Raw genomic sequence first — 19,607 nt, forward strand, 5'->3', positions numbered from 1 at the left:
CTAATGGCCTCCTGGAGGGGCTGGAGGAGTGGGTGTCATGGTGGTACCGGCTCCCTAAGTCTCCTCTGAATCCTGCCAGCTGCGGCCCGGTCAGAGGAGGGAGCAGACCCCCGCCCTCCCCTTGGGCAGCCCCAGCACTTATGGGTACAAAGCGATCACTCAGTCACCGTCTCACTTGAGTCTTCGAGGTAGGTATTGTGACTCCTCCATTTTACAGATGAGGAAATCAAGGCTCAGAGAGGGACCTGACTTTCCCAAACTCCCACGGCTTGTAAGTGGCTATATTGCAACTTGTGGCCGGAGGTGGCAGAATCCCCAGTACCAGCCAGCTTAGGCAAAAAGGGACTTCGCTTAGGAGTTGCAAGCTGCAGGAAGGGAGTGGTAGGTGGTGGGTGGGTGGCTAGCCTTGGGCGATGAAGGCCAGGGTCAGGGTGTGGCCAGATCTCTCATCCCTTCCAGCTGCTGTCTATGTCAGCTCCATTCTTTCAGGCAAGCTTCCTCATCCCCCTGGGCCCCCCAGGCTTTCTTCTCGCAGCCCCTATCACTCAACTCTGCCCCCAGAGGGAAAGAAACTTTCTCTTGAATTCCAATCAGAAAACCCCCAAGGAAGGGCTCTGATTGGCCCCAGCCAGGGTGTGAGGCACTGTGATTGGCAGCCCCCTTGGGAACCTCAGGGGAGGGGGAGAGGGAGTAGGTCTCCAAAAGGGGAGGTCCTATTCCCAGAAGGGGGCAGTAGGCTCACACAAACAAAGCCCCAGTCCCTGACCTTTTGCCAGCAGATCCCACGCCACATCCTGGGCCAGGTCTTTTTCTAAAAGAGGCATCACCTAAAGCCTTCTGGGTGCCTCTCCTGTGTTTCTGCCTCCCCGCTTCCCGGCCCTGGGCTCCACTGGCCACCACAAGGATCTCTTGGGATGAGCTGCAGTGTGCATTCCCCTCCCTGCTTGTAGTTTCTTGCTTTGCATCGGGTTTGAGGAGGAGGGTGAGTATTCACCCTGTTGATCCTGCTCAACAGCAACCACAGCTGCAGCAGAGGCTCCTGAGGGCTTTGAGACTCACCACTTCCATGGTCAGGGGCAGAGCTTTCCAGAGGGCTGTGCTCCTTTCTGCCCGTCAGTCCCCACTCCCTAGGCACTGACTTGCTGCGTCTCTTCAGACAGGTCACATGGCCCTGTCTGACTTAGGTTTCCTTATCTGTAGTCCTGATTGTCCTTTCGTTTGGGCTAATATCTAACAACCTGTCATGTCTTTCCTAGACTTGAATTTCTTATCTCATTGTCCTCCTTATTCTCTCTGCCTCCAGTCGCTACCTAGCTCTGGGGTGATCTTTCCAAAATGCACATCTGGCCAGGTCACTGCCCTCCCTGCTCAGAAGGCTTCCAAGGACCCTAGAATTAGCCTAGAATACAAGGCCCTTAGTGATGTGGCCCTTGCCTACCTCTCCTGGCCCATCTCTCTCACCTCCATGCTTTTGCACGTGCCATTCCTTCTGCCTGGAACTTTCGCCTGCTCACACTGGCAACTTCCCCTTCAGCCTTCCAGATCTAGCCCCAGTGGCCCCACTCTGTGAAGCTGCCCCTGAGCTCCCAGCCTCAGCAGTCAGCACTCGCTGGGCTTCCACAGCCCCGGCACGCACTTTCACTCTCACACTGCTTGCGCAGAATGGCTGTCATCTATGTCAGCCTGGTTTGGGTTTGTGCACTCAGCCGAGGGCTCCATGTGGAGCAGGCTTCAGTGGCTCTCTACTGAGTGAACAGATGAAATGCACAAATCTCTCGGAACATTGGTTTTCTCATCTGCAAAATGGGGATACCGATAATCCTTACCCAGCCTTCCTCACTGGGTATCCAGAACATGACTTGAGATTATTCCTGGGGAGAGTTTTGCAGGTGGTATCCACCCCTCCCCCAGTTATTCCTTCCTGGGCCTCTGTGCTATATATATTAGGACCCCAGGTGGGAAGCCAGCCCTGGGTGCTGTCCAGGGTGCTGAATTTGACACTGTCCTCCCAAGCAATAAGGAGACAGCCTGAGAAGCTCACCCAAGCTCACCTGCAGCCTTTCCATGCCTTGCAGACTGTGGAAAGGTCATGGGTGAGCAGACCACCCCTACTTTCATAAGACCAGACCCTGGGGAATGTCCAACAAAAATGTAATGCAAACTACATATGTAATTTAAAACTTTCCAGTAGCTATTTTTTTTAAATTATTTATTTATTTTTGGCTGCTTTGTCTTCGTTGCTGCACGCAGGCTTTCTCTAGTTGCAGAGAGCAGGGGCTACTCTTCGTTGAGGTGCGCAGGCTTCTCATTGTGGTGGCTTCTCTTGTTGCGGAGCCCAGGCTCTAGGTGCGTGGGCTTCAGTAGTTGTGGCATGTGGGCTCAGTAGTTGTGGCTCCCGGGCTCCAGAGCGCAGGCTCAGTAGTTGTGGTGCACAGGCTTAGTTGCTCCACGGCATGTGGGATCTTCCCAGACGAGGGATCGAACCTGTGTCCCCTGCATTGGTAGGTGGACTCCTAACCACTGTGCCACCAGGGAAGTCCAGTAGCTATTTTTAAAAAGAAAAGATGAAATTCATTTTAATAACATATTCAACCCACTATATCAAAAATACTATCATTTTAACACATAATCAATATAGACGATTATGGATGAGATACTTAACATTCTTGTTCCATACTAAGTCTCTGAAATCTAGTGTGTGCATTACATGTACAGCACATCTCAATTCAGAAGAGCCACATCCTGAGGACTCAGTAACCACATGTGGCTAGTAGCTATCATATTGGACAGCACAGATCTAGACAGAACAAACGCAGTGACCTTGGGCAAGTCAATTCAGTGACCTCTCAAAAGGAGGTAAGAGTACTACCTGCTTCACTAGGTCATGGGAGCGTTCAGGAGGTGAGGTAAGGCAGGTTCCCAGCACAGCACCGGCACCAAGTAGGCCCTAAGTTGGTGTTCCTGGAATCTAGGTATTCAGGGGACAGAAGTGGGTGGGGAGGGGGTGTTGGGGAAGTAGGAGGAAGTCCCGAGACCTGTGCACTGGTGTCAGGTCGACCTCAGCAGGGCTGGGGGAAGGGCGCAACCCCCCCTCCCCTCACCCCTACATCACCCCCACAGCCTGGCTTCCTTTTTCCCACCTGCAGCCCTGCCCCTGGGAAAAGGGAGACAGGTTAGGAATGGCACTTGGACAGACACATTAAACTCATTTGGGTTTAATTCACTTCCACTGTGCACCAATTAAAAGGAAATTAGGTGACCTAGGTGGCCTGAGGGAGAACCTGGGTGCAGGATGCTGCCAACTTCTGTCTCTCTGGATTTATTTGCCTTGAGGCTTCCTCTTGCCCACCCCCCGGGCAGCCCTGGGTCCAGTAGTTGGGGCTTTTTAGAGCCAGTCCCCAGTACCCCCCATTATTTCTCCCTGCACTCCTTCAAGAACACCCACCCCAGGAACACACCTACCCTCTCAGGCCCTCAAAACACATGCTAAGTGTCCAGGGCAGAGGAGACTCCAGTAAGGGTTTTGGCATTTCAGACTAGTGGGAAGTCAAGAAGGGTGTTGGGCAGCACGTAGCATGATCAGATTTAATAGGATTGCTCTGGGTGGATGGGCAATGGATGGGGGGCAGTTACTGAAGAGTGAGATGGATGCAGAGAGACCAGTGAAGAGACCATCCATACAAAGGAAACTTTAACTTAGGGGGATGCTACGGAGGGAGCATGGAATCTCTATGTATGCAACAGTGGAATTGTCAGCCCCTGGTATGGACGGTATCAGAAGGAGCCAGGGGTGACTTGTGGGCTTCTGTCTTACACACCTAGATGGTTGACCATGCTATTGAATTTGGAGGCCAGGAAGAGGACCAGCTTTGGTGGGGGACAATCATGACTTTCACCTAGAACATGTTAACCTTGCAAAATACCTCGGAGGTAGTCATGGGGGAATTTCAAGTAGGAAGTAGATGGTTAGACATATAGGGCTAGAATTCAGGAGAAGGGCGGGACTGGAGTTACTGGCGTGGCAGGAAGCCATATTGGAGCAGGCTGTAGAGAGAGTGGGAGGTGAAGAAATTAAGACAGGATAGACAATTTTTTTTTTTTTTTTTTTTTTGCGGTACGCGGGCCTCTCACTGCTGTGGTCTTTCCCGTTGCGGATCACAGTCTCCGGACGCGCAGGCTCAGCGGCCATGGCCCATGGGCCCAGCTGCTCCGCGGCATGTGGGATCCTCCCGGACCGGGGCACGAACCCGCGTCCCCTGCATCGGCAGGCAGACTCTCAACCACTGCGCCACCAGGGAAGCCCAGGATAGACAATTCTTGAAGTGGAGCTATGAAAAGAGGGAGAGAAAGGTCAGGGGCCACTGTTGGCTCTGAAGGTGAATTAGCTGGAGAGGATAATGGAATGTTTCCAAGAACGGAGAGGCCATCCTTACCCCCTCCCCAAGATCCTACATAACGACAGACCAAAAATAACCAGCCCTACCATCCTGGGAGGCAGGGTCCTGAGACCTGGTAATGGATATCACCACAGAGATTGATTCTGCTCATTTGTTGGGCTGCAGGCCAGCCACAGTTCCTGAAGGAGGGTCGGGAGGATAGGGGTGGGCATTCAGCAAAACCGTGGCTCTAAGGGCTTCTGGGAGGAGGGAACTTTAGACTCCATAGGGAGCTCCCAGGCACAAGATGGAGGTATAGATCCGGTGCCCTGGGCTCTCTGCAGCCCTTGTCCCTGCTCCTTCTGACCAGGCAGGAGCAGGGGTGAGCCATCCCCACAGTCTCAGCTCCCCACAGGGCCTGCTTCAGGCTGGTATGTCCCCATCCCCTGCCGAGGCATGGCACAGCCCCAGCCATCGATCCGGTCATCCCCAGAGTCAACCAAGAAAGTCAATATTTAATTTGGGCACCATGTTAATGCCATCGATTGCCACCTCCCCTCCTCCACTTCCTCAGGCTCATTTGTCTCTTCCCACCCATGGAGGGGAGGGGGGCAGTACTGGAACCCAGTGGAGGCAGAGCTCAGCCTGGGTCGGACTGGGAAAACTGGCCTGCATGTGGGGATGCTGCCCTCAGCCACCCAGATTCCCATTCTCCCTGAGAATCACCGACCTGCTTTGTTTGTTTCCTGAGTCCTGTCTCCAGTGAGGAGGAGTCTGGGAGGTCCACATTCCTCCCAGGCAGGGACTGAGCCTAACTCCTTGCAGGGTCCGTACACAGAGCAGGTGTGGTTGCGGGTTGAGCCATGGAGGGAAGGATAGAAACCATGAAGTATACCACCGTGGGAGAAAAGTGAGGGCAAATCCTAAGACCCAGAACCCGAGGACTGTGCCGGCTCAGGCTTCTAGAGCCCCTCCTGGGTGCCCACTGCTGTACCCGTGTGTTGCTATGGAAGCCACACAAGGACCTTAGATGAGGGTCCATCTCTAGACCTGAGAGAAGGGCTTGGGGGAGAGTTGAGCTTAAAGGCCTAGAGCCCAGCTGGGCAGCGAAAGAGGCTGAGGGGAGGGCAGGGCTGGGCCCACCTCAAGGCTGGGCTGGGTCCAGCTCCACTGTTTGTTCTTGTCAGCTCTGTGGGTCCAGATATGGGCAGGTAGGCTGTGCCCTTTGGCGTTCTTTCCCAGCCCAGCCCACCCACCCCCAGGAAGGGAATGGAGTCTGCTTTGGGGGCCAGGCTTGTGCTCAAACCACAACTCCATCCCCAACTTGCTGAGAGGCCTTGGGAACGTTAAATAACCTCTCTGAGCCTTAGATTCCTCTTCTGAGAAGTTTCTTAGGGCTTGGATCACTTTTTACAGTTTCAGAGGGTCAGGGATGGGCAGGGGCAAGCCTTGGTGGCCCGAGGGGGTATTACCAGAGTTCTCACACTGAGCAGGTGCACACTGGTACAGCCTTGAGAAGCTGCCAGCAGCGCTGCTATGAGGCTGCTCGCTATCAGGCCTGGGCCACCGTGGCACCCTTGGTGCTCCTCGTTATCCTGAGCTCAAGAGCCAAGACCATGTCACCAAGGGGACAGTCAGGCCAGGCCTGCCATCTAGCACCTGGGTGACCAAACTGGCAGTCCAGCTTGGAGCACCAGCAAGGTGTCAGCGACACACACACACACACACACACACACACACACACACTCGCGCGCGGGAAGAAATACTGCTTCAATGAACTTATCCACAGTTTTGCGATTGAAAAATCCCAAAAGAAGTTGTTTTCATTTCAGCATACACGTAAGTACTATGCTTCATGGGTTACTATCATTTCTATTATGAATCATGTATGGAGAGTACTAGGACATCTAAATGTCTTAGTCTGGCCCAGGTGACTCCCATCCTGAGCTGCCCAGAGATTCCTCAGCAGCCCAGCTGACCCACTTGGAGCCACTCAGTCAAGCCTTGAGCCAGAAGAGGCTGGTTTGGTCATTCATTTATTCAGTAAACATTGTCCAATGCCAAATTGTGCCAGGCCCTGAGCTGGGCACTGACAATGTAAAGATGAGGAAGACATACTTTCTAAGAAGGATACCAAGGAGGAAGGAAGCAGGGGGAAGGGATGGATTTTGTTTTTTCTGCCCAAAACCTTGCAGGGACCTCTCGTTGCTCTTAGAATAAAGTTAAGTTTCCTCACAGTGGCCCAAGAGGCAGGGCCTGATGTCCCTGCCTATCACTCTGACAGCTCCAGCCACATGGCCTCCTTTGTGCTCCTCGAACACATTTCATGGTTTCTCCCACCCCAGGGCCTTTGCATATGCTATACCTGCCACTTGAAAGACTCTTCCCTGGTTATCTGCTTTGCTGGCTCCTCGTCTTTTGATTGAAGCTCTGATGCCACCTCCTGCAAACCCCTTGCCCTTCTGGACCATTTTCTATCACATCACCCTAATCCTTCCATAGTACCACTTCTCCCAATCTGAAATTAATAGCACCTATTTCCTATTTATTGTCTGTTTCCCCCACTAGACTGTAAGCCTCTGAGGGTGAAAAAGGGTGATAGTCACTGACATTCATACCATTGCCTGGCATATGATATGGACTTCATAGCTAATGCTGAATGGATGAATGAATGAATGTGGAATTGAAGGTTCCCAGGTATCCAGGAAGCAGGTAGAGCTAAAGCTGTGGCCCTTGGTGCCCCACCACAGACTGACCATATCTGCGTCTAGACCTGGGGGTGGAGGGAGGGTGTTGCATATGCAGGCCTGGGAAGGGGAGAGCCCCAGTGGTGTCCAGCCTCAGGGCATGCATATTGCAGGAGGCTCCCTCCTTGCATATCAGCTTGCTGCTAGACTGGCAGCTCCAGCTGCTGCTGAGTTTTTCACTGTCAGGGCCAGTGGTTGATTGGAGATGAAGACCACGTCTACTTGAGTGTGAGAGTGTCACGTACAGCTATTTAGGCAGGGGTTGGCTTCCACGGGGCCCCTGGGTGCTACCATGTGCAGCTGCATGTCTGAGCAGGCTCTGCCCTTAGCTGGCAGGCAGTGCACACAGGTGATTTATGTTTTACACACCATCACTTCCAAGCCCAGCTGAGGGAAGGAAGGGCCATTAGAGACCATTGCGTTTCACTCCCCACGTTGTTCAGAGAGAAAAACTGAGGCCCGTAGAGGGGAGAGGTTGCAAAGTTACATCAGGAGACCATGCGGGGTCAGGCCTAACGCTCAGTGGACAGGGAGGATTTATGGAGAACCTATGGTGTACCTGGCACTGCTCTGGGCACTGGGGACTCATCACACTAGAGCAGCCCACAGTCCAGGAAACGGGGCTTGGGGAAGAGAGAGCCAGACCTGGACATGAGCAATAGGCCCCAGAGCAGGAGGGGTCTCCTCTGTCTTCGTGGGGAGGGTGTCAGGGAAGGCCACTTAAAGAAGGCAACACTTGCACTGAGCTTTGAAGACTGAAAGCTCAGCAGGCAGAGAAAGGGGAAAGGGCACTCCCAGCAGAGGGTGCCATGTAAGCAAAGGCGCAGAGGCATGAAACAACCTGGCAAGTTTGGAAAATTGCAAATCATATGGTTTGGGGGGAGAGGGGAGTGCGAGGAGGATGGGCTGCAGAGATGAGGCGGCGAGGGAGGCAGGTTCTGATCACAGTGGGCCTTGTGGGCTGCGGTAGGGGTTTGGATTTTATCCTGAGGGCTGCCGGCAAATCACTGGAACAGACTTGGGTTTTAGAAAGATTTCTGTAGCAACCGAGGATAAATGGTTCGACAAATACATTCTTTTTTTAAAGATTTCTTTTTAATGTGGACCCTTTTTGAAGTCTTTATTGAATTTGTTATAATATCGCTTCTGTTTTATGTTTTGGTTTATTGGCCCTGAGGCATGCGGGATCTTAGCTCCCCGACCAGGGATCGAACCTGCACCCCCTGCATTGGAAGGCAAAGTCTTAACCACTGGACTGCCAGGGAAGTCCCGCAAATACATTTTGAATGCATACTTACTATGTGCCAGGCACCATGCTGGGTCCTAAGGATTCAATTCTGAATGAGGCACACCTAGTCTCAGTCCTGCAGTGAGATACACAGACAGGTGGAGCAGGTGGGACTATTGGCACACAGACTCAAGAAACACACTATTTCTGTATTCTCATTAAATCAGCTCCAATCTGACTCTCATTCTAGCCCTTGCCTAGGAGTTGGCAGAAGATTCAATCTCAACCATCCCCGGGGCCGTCTGCCACTTTCTCGATAGGCTCGTGCAAGGACCTGCTGTCCCACCAGGGTCTAAGCATGGAGTCCTGATTCCGGGTACACTGGTTACAGAGAGATAGATGCCCATTGTACTGGTCCACGTGATCCCTTGAGGTTCGGCAACTCAGCTGTTCCTCTGCCACCCGGAAGCGTTGAGGCTAGTACCTCAGTGCTTGGGATCCAGCCGCCCAAGGTGCTCCACCTGCCCCCCAGCTCCCATCATCTGTCAGGGGCGGGGCTGCCGGCCACAGATCCCCACCATTCAGACGACCCCCACTTCTGGCTCCTCTGCAGCTAGCTGCGCTCTCTCCTTTCTCTGCCCTCATCGGCTGCCCTCTTCTCCCCATCCCCTTGGGAACACCTAGCACAGTCACTTCCAGAAGGTTAGCTTTTTCAAAATCAGGATGCGCCGTCAGACTTCAAGCAGCTGTTATGTTCAACCCCGCACAAGTTTCCAGAGGCTAGACAAATCAGAGGGTTCAGGTACCAGCTTGGAAGTGGGAAGGGAGCAAAATAATTAACATTTCAATAAATTATCCTGCCACAGAAAGTGGAGAGGTGATGAGAGACCCGGGCACTGGGTCCTGTGGGAGCTCAGACAAGGGGCACCTAACTCATGCCAGAAGGGAAAAGCCTCTCAAGGAGGGAAGTTTTTGCCAGATGAGTCCTGAAGACAGCAAGGAAAAGTGTTCCAGGAAGAGGGAACAGCAGGTTTGAAGGCCTCAAGGTAAGAGCTAACAGGGGTGTGTGACGAACTGACAGTTGCCCTGTGAGAAGAGCTGGGACTGAAGGAGGTGGGGCTGGGGGTGAAGAGCCTCCTAAATCCCAAGCCAAGGTTTGGAGGTAATCCGACCATAAGAAGCCACTGGAAAATTTTAAAGAAGAAACCCGAGCAGATTTCTGGTTGAGAAACATTTGATTGGTATTAGTAGAAAATGAATAGAGAGAGGGTAAAATTTGAGGCACGGAAAGCAATTGGCAGGAGCTGCAGGGATCCAGGCAAAGGATGGTGGCTGCCTGGACCCCTGGTGGTGGCAGTGATGGACAGAAGCATTATCCATAGATGATTATTAGGAAGAAGGGACAGGACTTGGGGGGAAGGGGGGAGGGCAGATCTTCCAATGACTATCTGGGGCAAATCCCTGAGATGGGGCAGAGCAGGATGGTGGTGTGAAGGTGTCAGCAGAACATCGAGGGAGAAGAAGGAAGGATTCGGGGTGCAATGGGCCCCTCCCCCACCCCATCTCTGCATCCCGCGATTCCCAAACTTCCCACTAGATGGAGGGCTGGTGCCGGGAGACAGGCTCCGCCTCTCATCCTCTGCCCCTCACCCCCAGTGGGATGGGCCTCCACTTGGGCCTTTCGAAACCCCGTGTCCCTGAACTCGATAGGAGAGCGTCTGTATTTGGGGCCGTCAGCTGCCCCCACTCCCCAGGACTGTGGCCTCAGCCTCTAGGGCCCAGCAGTAGGGCCATCAGGCCAGAGACCTCTGCCCAGGTCCTTCCGCGCGCAGCTCTGTGCCCGCGTATACGGGGGTGTTTCCGTGCTCCGGGCTGCCTCCACCACTTCAGCCTCCAAAACCGCCTGGCTCCCACAGATAGATACGTTCCCCAGCCTAGAGGCCTCCCCGTCAATGGCGCCATTGTTGCCCCCCGACGCTCTCCTTCTCCCCGACCCCACGCTGGGGGAGGGAGAGGCCCCCATTCCTTTCACTTCTAACCCGGCCCCCAAAGGCAGGCTCAACTCCAGTCCCAGGCTGTTAGACGCCCAGCATCTAGACCTCCCTGGACCTTTGGGACCGAATACAGGTTGGCTCCCGGCGGAGCCAGATAGGAGGCGGGGCCAAGGGTGGAGTCAGGGAAGCCACTGGGGCCGTGGGTGCGGCCCAAGAAGGGATAGGAGCCTGGCCTATGGCGGGGTGGGGTCGGGATCTCCCGAACCTGGAAGCATCCTCCCCTCACCCCAGCACTCCCCACCCCCGCCGCGCCCCGCCCCGCCCCATTCACTGCGGTAGCAGGGGAGCCCATCCCGCTCTGGCCCTCAGTCCAATAGCCAGACAGACCAACCGTCGTCGGGAAGCTCCCGGCCTCACTTAACAGAGGTCGTTTCTTGGGAAGCCGCGCCCAGCTCCCTGGAACTGCCAGGCCTTGCGGAGCAGGCGGGGGAAAGGGGGATGCATTTTCTGGGCCTGCACCTTCCCCCACACCCCAAGTGTTTCCGTTCTTTTCTAGATGGAATAGCTGGAGGTCCTGGGGCTTAAGTCCCGAGCTGGAGGAGTTGGTCAGGCGCCTGAATCCCACCAGCAACCTCTTCCCTGCCCTTCAACGCTCAGGCCTGGAGCCGGCTCTAAAAATAGACTGAGGCGCGGGAACGTGCCTACGCGGGAGGGGGTCTGGGAGGCCTGAGTCACCCTGCCGGCAGGGCCTTCCCCCCATCTCCGGAGCCTAGGCCGCCTTGACGGCCTGGCATCGCTCTGATCCTGTTGGCCCGACTCTGCGCTCTTGGCTATGCCATGTCCCCCTCCCTGGCCCGGGAGCTGGCCAGGCGATGGCGGCCCAGGCTGGGTGAGCGGCAGCAGCCACAGCCGGGAAGGATTAGGAGTTCCCGGTCCTGATTTATTTAGTTGTTTTTGTGTGTCTGGCGGCAGCCCCCCATCCCCCACCCGCCCATCTCTCCCGCCCAGGCCCACGGAGATGTTCTAGGCTTCTGGGTGGGGACCTGGGCTCAGAGCAACAAAAAGTCCCAACTTGGATCTTAGAGGTTCCAGAGTTAGCATCCCCATTCAACAGATGAGAAAGCTGAGCCCAGGGGAGAGGAAGGGGCCTATCACACAGCAGATAGCCCTGGATTCAAATCCCAGCTCTTAGCCAGCCACTTCTTAGGGCTCTTTTCCTTCCTGTAAAGCGCTCAAGTTGAGGATGACACCCATTCACCTGTGAAATGGGAATAATGATAAATACTTAGGATCGTCCTGATGATTAAAATTATTTTTTTACGGGAACTACCTGGCGGTCCAGTGGTTAGGACTCGGTGCTCTCACTGCGGGGCAGGGTTCCATTCCTGGTTGGGGAACTAAGATCCCTCAAGCTGGGTGGTGCGCCCTTGCCAAAAAATTAGTTTTTAACAAGCAGCAATGACATGTTGGGTGTTACACGTGGGTTCAGTCCCAGCTCAGGAAGTTAGTTATCATCTCTGGCACCTATTTTTCTCCCCTTCTGTATGTACAGAGGAGGGTTAATGGGTGTGGTGAACTCGCCCTGCCCACCCTACCCCTGGGGCTCAGCTAAGGTGGTTGGGGCCTGGTCACATGGTAACTTAGGTGAATGTGGAACACATGGGCTAGAGCTGGGGGAGAGGAGGGGCAGCATCCTGGCTTTGCATGGGTCTGGCTCACCTCACCCTGTTCCCCTTTCTGAGGAGGAGGCATGTTTGGGTCATTACAGGTTTAAGAGCCTCAGACTTGGGGAATGGAAGGGACTCAAGAGTCCCTAAGATCAACTTTTCCTTGCTGGCAAAGGGCAGGGGCCCTCCTAAAGCCAAACGGTGCATCAAGGTTGACCCTGGCCCTGAAGCCAGCTCCCCAGTCCCAGGCTTTTTCTCCCCACCTTCCAACCACCTGTCCTCTGTCTTCCAAACACCAGTATCTAGCCTTTTCTGAATGGTCAAGGCTGACAATACTCAAGTTGGTTTTATTTCTTTACATATTATTTGTTATTTAGGCCACTTAATGGGGGAAAAAAAAAGTCTGATATCTGTTGGAAATGTCATTGACCTTTCAAAGCTACATGAAATCAGCTTTGTAAATAGGAAGGGGATGAGCATGGGTGTGAGGTGCAGGGCGAGTCGCTGGTGAATTATATCGCCCCCCCCAATAATAATAATGTTAATAATGCGCATTTTTGAGCATTTACTATGGACTTAGTTTCATACATTATCGCATTTAATCCTCCAAACAATTCCATGTGGGTGGGTGTTATCATTATCATCCCATTTTACAGATATGGAAACTAAGGGTTCACAGAGATGAAGGAAGAGAACAAAACCAGGAAGCAGCAGAGCCAGGATTAAACCCTCTCTGAGCTTAGATTTTATTTTTTGCCTTGATGAAAAAGTTTGGTTTTCACTCTGAATTTTCCCTTGCCCTGCCCACTCCCTCAGCCACCCTTTCCAGCTAGATTGTCAGGCCTCCCAAGCTCAGCCCCGGGCACTACTGGGAGGAGGTGGGGCTGGGCAGCAGCCAGAGTTTCTCTCTACCAGAGATTCCAGGTTTCAAAGAATTTACGAGTCCAACTGTCTGAGGCTTTCGCATGGAGAGCATGCAAAAAGAGAATCCGGAAGTCCCCGAATGCTCCTCTCCCCACCACGCCTCACCCAGGAGACTCCTTGGCTTGCTCTCCACGGAAGGGAGTTTGTCCTGGGCCCTCTTTCATTCCTGCAGCCAGTATTTATAAAGTGCCTAGTCTCTGTCATAGGCTCTGGGGATAAAATGGTAGCCAAAACAGTGCTTTCTATGGCTTACAGTCTAGCAGGCTGATAATTGATTGCAGGGAGGGCTGTACCCTCCCTCTTCCAAGCTTCTGCTCAGATCTACCCCTTCTGGAAGACTGTTCCCAGCTGCCTTCCCCAGCCCCTATCGGGAAGGAAGGTGAAGATAGTCTCAAAGCTAAACATGTGCGGGACAGGTGGGAAGGGAAGGCAGCCAACAGATTGTGTTTGTAGTGGTGGTAAGATTACACTCTCTCATCGCATGTATGGAATACCTGGCGCACACACATACACACACGGGCGTGTGTGTATCTATTGAGCTCCAGGAACTGTGCTCAGCACTTGAAATTTGTCATCTCAGGTAACGCTCACAGCATCCCTGTGAGCCATGGACAATTCCATTTTACCAACAAGGAAACTGAAGCTCTCTCTAAGAGATGAAGGGATTTGCCAAAAGTCACACAGCTAGTAAGTGGCAGGAGTGGGGTTTGAACCCAGTTATTCTGGGGCTGGAGCCGCCACTGTTAGCCACTATGCTGAGTTCTTATTTGACTTTTAGGTAAAGAAACTAAGACCTAGAGAGGCCTAGCGATTGGCTAAAGGTCGCACAGCACAACAGGACCGTGAGTTGAGTTGGTTGGTACCCAAAGGGTTGTTTGGGTAAGGGTATACAAACTATCCTACCAGGGCCTTGGGAGGCCAACTCTTGCCCCAAAAGGGATTATTGGGGATGGGGCAGGGCCTGGAGGAAGATTAGGGGCCAGGTCCATCTGGGGGTCTTCAGTGCTGCCTGTGCTCCACCCTCACCCCTCTCCACAGACCTTGTGCCATGGGGCAAAGGACACTTGGGATGCCTTGGCAGATGTGGGCTACATCCTACTGTCCCTGCTGTGTTTGTTCTGAGGTGTCATCTCTGTGTCCTGCTCTGTGCAGACCTGGGGAGGTGGCTGGTAGTCAGGAGAAAAGGAAGTTTTAGGCCTTTGCTTAGTCCTTCACCCCTGGGAGCTTCCAGTCTGTCTGGGGAGGAGGGACTTGCCTGTGTTGGGGATTGTTACGCTGGCGAGCATTCATGAGCACATTTACTAGGTGCCAGCAGCATGAGTGCACTTTTCCCTTTGCCGTTCTCTCCCTTAATCCTTTCAGCAAACCCTAAGTGACAGATACTGCTGTATTTCTGATTTTCCGAGGAAGAGGTTAAGTGATGCCACCAAGTTACAGAGCCAGGATTTGAACCCAGGTACAGGCGATCTAACACCATGCTCTATTGCAGGGGTTCTCAAATGTGATCCCTGGGCTGGCAGCACCAGCCTTGCTTGGGGACTTATTGGAAAAGCAAACTCTGCTGAGTCAGAAATTCTGGGGGTGGGGCCCGACAGTCTGTGTTTAACAAGTCCTCTAAGCTCCAGAGCTTCTGCTCTCCTGCTTTATAGCACCTTGGTTGGGGGGGCAGGGGCAGGGGCAGGGGGCAGGTGTCCTGACTAAGATCATGGGGCCTGGAGTCAGGCAGAGCTGGGTTCAAATCTCTGTCCCACCACTTCCCAGCCCTATGAACGTGAGACTTAAATCATGAATCTTTGCCTTTCTAGCCTGTGAAGTGGTGGTAACAGTGCCTCACCTCCTAGAATTGTTGCCGGGTTAAATGAGAGAGTAGATCTCATTTGACAGATGAAAAAATGGCGGCCTAGAGAGGGAAGAGGACTTGCCCAGGCCCCTGCTGTGTGGGCTCCTTTCCAGAGAGGACTCTGCCCTGTGGGTCTGTCCCAAAGTGATCAGCTCATATCTAGCTCCATCCTTGCCAGCTGTGTAACCTTGAGCTGATTCCTCATGTTCTCTCTGCCTGTCTCCTCAGGCTTAGAATGGGGATTGTAACAGTGCCTGGGCCTCCTGCCGTTGTTGTGAGACTAAAATGAGTTTCTCTGTGTATGGTGCCGGCCAGCACTTCAAAAGGGCTCAGTAAATGTTAGCTGCTGTTATTAAAGGCAGAGACAGGATCAATCCCTACTGTCTTCTAACAGCCCCCCACCCCTGGTCAGAGCATGATTAAGAGTTTAGTGCAGGTCAGAGAGCGTGGGAATTCTGAGGAGTGGAATCTTCCCCTCAGGGGAGAGCATTTTGGACCAGATAATTCTGTATTGTGTGAGACTGTTCTGTGTGTTGCAGGATGTTTAGCAGCATCCCTGGCCTCTACCCTCTAGATGCTAGGAGGTGTCCCCCCACCAGGTTGTGATGACCCAGAATGTCCCCAGACATTGCCAGATGTTTCCTGGGGAGCAAAATTGCCCTGGTTGAGAGTTACTGAGGTAATCAGGCAAAGTGGTTTGAGGTGCTTTAACACACCAGGTGGGTTAACACAGGATCCTACGGTTTACCTCTTCGTATGGTGGGGAGGCTGGGGCCCAGGGGCACACAGTGGGTAGAGGTAGGTCTGGAATCCAGGGCTCTTGTGCCTGTCACCTCTCCACAGGTCCCTCAGAACAGGTGGGCAGAGCCCAGGGGACAACCAAGCTGGGACCCAGGATGCCTGGAGCATTCCCCCTTCCTCCCCCAGTGTCTACCTGCCTGACCATTGCCACATCCACTGCAAAGCCCATCAGAGTCTGGGCTTACCTCTCCAGAAGCTCCAAACAGGTGCCTGGTGTCATGTGCTACTGAAGTAAGACACCCTTGTTAGGCATCTAAGAATGCTGTTGCCAGGGCCAAAGTTGCCAGGGCTGGGGGTGTCAGTGTGGAGCTTGCCATGGCCCTGCAGGGGAGGAGGGCATCAGCAAAGTGGAGCACCGCCCCACCTGCTGGGACCATAAAGCTGTCACCAGAGGTGAAAGATGGGTCCCCCTGCCCCGGGGATACAGAGAGCCGTGGAGACATGGTGGCAGGACTGATTTAGAGCAAAGAGAGGGAAGGAGGGAGAACAAGAGACACAGTCAGAGAGTCAGAAATACAGAGCCAGAAACAGAGACACAGCCAGAAACAGAGACACAACCAGAGAGAGACAGAGAGAAAGAGACAGGGTGAAGAGAAACAGAGAACACGGAAGCTCCAAGACAAAGAGAGATAGGAGATGAGGATGTAAAGATGCAGAATGTGCGAGAAACAGACCCGAGACACAGAGGGAGATTCAGAGTTAGAGACGCAGATCCCAAAACAGAGGGCAACAGAAGAGACAGAAACAGAGACAAAGATGAGAGAGAGCTGGAGAGGGGGCCGGAGTCACAGAGAGGAAGGAAAGAGAGCTAGAAAACCAGATGCAGAGAAAGCAGGCCAGATTCAGTGAGAGAGATGTCATGGTCTGAGCGCGGGTTGGAAAAGAATTTCCAGACACAAGGCAGAATGTAAGGAAGATAGAGTTTATTAAAGAGAAAGGTTGCTGCAAGAAGAGCGGGCCAACTTCCTGGTAGCCAGGGAAAGTCGACCCTGAGCATGGGTTGCTTGTCTGTTTTTATAGCCAGGGAAACTGCCTGGCATCTGCTGACTGGGCAGAGTATGTATACTTTCAATGTGCTGAGAGTAGAAAAACGGGGCAAATGTCTTTCCTTATATGAGATGGGAAAGGGACAGGGCATGCTTCTTGGGAGGGCTCTGGGACATTGCAATGGTCGCACCATGACAGAGTGATAGGAGTGCTGTTAACGCTTTGTTCCGGCAATATTTGCCCTTTGAGTTTATCTTGTTCTTTGTCCTTGGAGCACACCACAAGAGACAAGCCGGAGTCACAAAGAGACGGGACAGAGACACCCAGAGAAACCCAAGGAGGCAGAAGGAGACCTTGGTCCTCTGATCTCAGTCTCTCCTCTGGGACCCAGAAGCTGGGCATGTGTGTGTATCTCTGCCCACAGGAACATTCATGTCTGTGCTCCTGTGGGGGCCGTCCGTGTCTGAGTGCCCAGATAGTGCTTGTGTGCGTTCATCTGATAATTCACCACTGGCTGCCTGTGGGGTGCCAGGCTCCTCTGCAGGGCAGTGGGTACCAGCGGACAAGGCCCCTCCTGGAGGTTCTTGCTTATTAGTAAAGAAGGACAGTACACAAACAAATGCTGGAGCTATGCAGAGATTTCAAACAGAGTCACGTGCTAGAGAGTGACTCGGGGCTCCTCTAGACCTGGTGGTCAGGGAAGGCCACTCTGAGGAGGTGACTTATGAGGTGAGACCTGGATGTCGAAAGCCAGCCTCGCAAAGATCAGGGACAAATCCTTCCAGAGGGATGACTTGGTACAAAAGCCCGGAGGAGAAAACCAACTTGGTGAATTCAGGACTGAGAAAGGAGGCCCGTGGGACCACAGCTTCTGGGGGTGAGGTGGCTGGACAGGAAGGCAGAGGCCAGATCATGAAGGACTTGGTAAGGCCAAGGGAAGGATTTGGGGGTTTCTTCTAGGTGAAATGAAAACTGGAAGATTGAAGCAGGAGAGTGAAGCCAGTGGATCCAGGTTTGGAAAGGTCTTGCTGGCTGCTGGGTGGGAAGTAGGGGGTTGGGAAGCTCCTGCAACAGTCCAGGCAAAAGAGGATGGTGGCTTGGGTGAGACCGGGGAGAAGTAGATGGATGCGGGCTGCGTTTTGGGTGTAGAATCAACAGGATAGCAGGGATGGCAGGGGAAAGGAAGGAGCCATGGATGACTCCTAGGTTATTTGCCTGAGCATCTGAATGAATTATGGTGGTGTTTCTCAGAATGAGGAAGACAGGGAGATGCAGCTCTGTGGGGAACAGTCAGGAGGTCTATTTCGGCTAAGTGTGATATGCCCTTGTGTGTATGTGTGTGCACCTATGTGCCCATATGCCGGGGCCCAGGTGTGCACGTGTGCCTGTGGCGGTTCAGCTCACCTCTGCTTGGCTGGGCGGGAGCTCCTGGGCTTGACCTGGGACCAGGCCCTGTCTTGGCTCTTCACTCTAGCCAGCCCCAGGTGCTGCCCCTGCCAGCTGGGGATTCCCCAGTGGCCAGCAGGAACAATGGGGTGGGTGGACCCTTGGCACTGCCGACATCTGGGCACACAACCCCAGGCCCAGGAGGCCTGGGAGCCCCGCCCGGCAGTGGCAGGCAGTCTCCGGGGCAGCTGGTGACAATTAGCAGCGTTGATTACCTCGTGGCGATGCCATCTGGGGTGAGGGCACTGAGCCCAGCCTCACGGGATACCCTGCTTGCTGGCATGCAGGGCTTTCTGGGGCTGAATGCATGTAAGTGTGTCAGCATCGCTGCCTGCGTGTGTGTGGATGAGCACTGGTGTGTACGTGTCTGAGTCGGCGTTTCTGTGGGAGCTGAGTCTGTGTGGCCACCTGTGTCTGTGTGCACACATGTGTATGTGCTGTAGGTCTGCAGGTTTCTCTGTTTGCATATATGAAGAATTATGCCTGTGGGCACAGGTGTGTGTTTCTATGTGTATGTTTGTACACACACATCTGTGTGCATGCATATGTCTCATGTGTGCATATCCAGGTAAAAGCAGTGCCAAGTACATGCATTCTGAAAATTATGCACCTGTGTTTGAGTACATCCAGGGATATATTTCTGTGGCTTCATCTGTGCTCACACATGTGTCTCTGTGTGTCTGTTTACGTGGAGGAGTATCAAGTGTTTGCATGTGTCTGTGTGAACCTGTCTACATATGCACGTGGAGTCTATACACGTGTCGTGAGAGAACATATCTAACTGCACGCTTCTGGATGGGTGCACATAGGTGTCAGGGGCAGGAAGGGACATAGGCCCATTTCTAGACTGCATCCAGCTGTCCCCTCCTGCCCGGGAGGGTCTGGGATATGAATGGAGGAAGGATATAGGAGTTGCCCAGGGTGGCACAGTGGTTAAGAGCGTGTGCTGTGGGTCCAGCCTAGCTGGCATGGGCCCCTGCCCTACCATCCACTAACCATGTGATCTTGGGCAAGTTGAGTTGTTCCTGGGCTCCAGGTTTCCCCATCTGTAAAATGGGGGTAAGCATAGAATTCTCCTTCTGGGTTTGTTGTGAGGATGAAAGGAGCTAGCCTATGTGAAGTTCTTAGCACAGAGCCTGACCTATGGGTGTTGTCTATTCATTCCCAAGTGCGCGCCACTGGTGCAGCACCGTATGGGCAGGCGAGCCGGTGCCTGCCCACTCCTCAGGCCAAAGCTCCCAGAAAGCCCCACCCCTGCACTTCCCGCCTGCTGAGCTCAGCGCTTCCCAGGCCCTACCACTGTCGTACCCACATCTTGGCCAGTTCTTCGCAGGGACCACAGTGGCGCGTCTCCGTGGCCGTGGTTGCGGGTTTCTGCTGACTCAGCGCCTCGGGCTCCTGAGGCGGGAAACCCCAGGCCTGCCGCCCCTCTGGTTAGATGGGGCCACAGGGCTAAGGTTCCACCATGTTGCTTCTCCAGGTGCCCCACCCCATCAGGGCACTCCAGGTGCTCCCACCACACCCATTCCTACCACTCAAGGGCCTCTTGAACCTATGTCTCCATAGTTCCTCATCCTTGGGGCCCAGAAATTTGTTT

The 19,607-nt window shown here is 53.6% G+C and overlaps 1 pseudogene across 1 annotated transcript in view; it reads left to right on the forward strand.

Moving 5' to 3' along the window:
• Positions 1-19,607, forward strand: part of LOC308605436 (methylosome protein WDR77-like) — a 524,245-nt pseudogene that overhangs the window by 252,246 nt on the left and 252,392 nt on the right. The gene's annotated exons all lie outside the window — the stretch shown is intronic.

Source organism: Mesoplodon bidens (assembly GCF_964165515.1).
Source record: "Mesoplodon bidens genome assembly, chromosome: 2".
NCBI classification, from domain to species: domain Eukaryota; kingdom Metazoa; phylum Chordata; class Mammalia; order Artiodactyla; family Ziphiidae; genus Mesoplodon; species Mesoplodon bidens.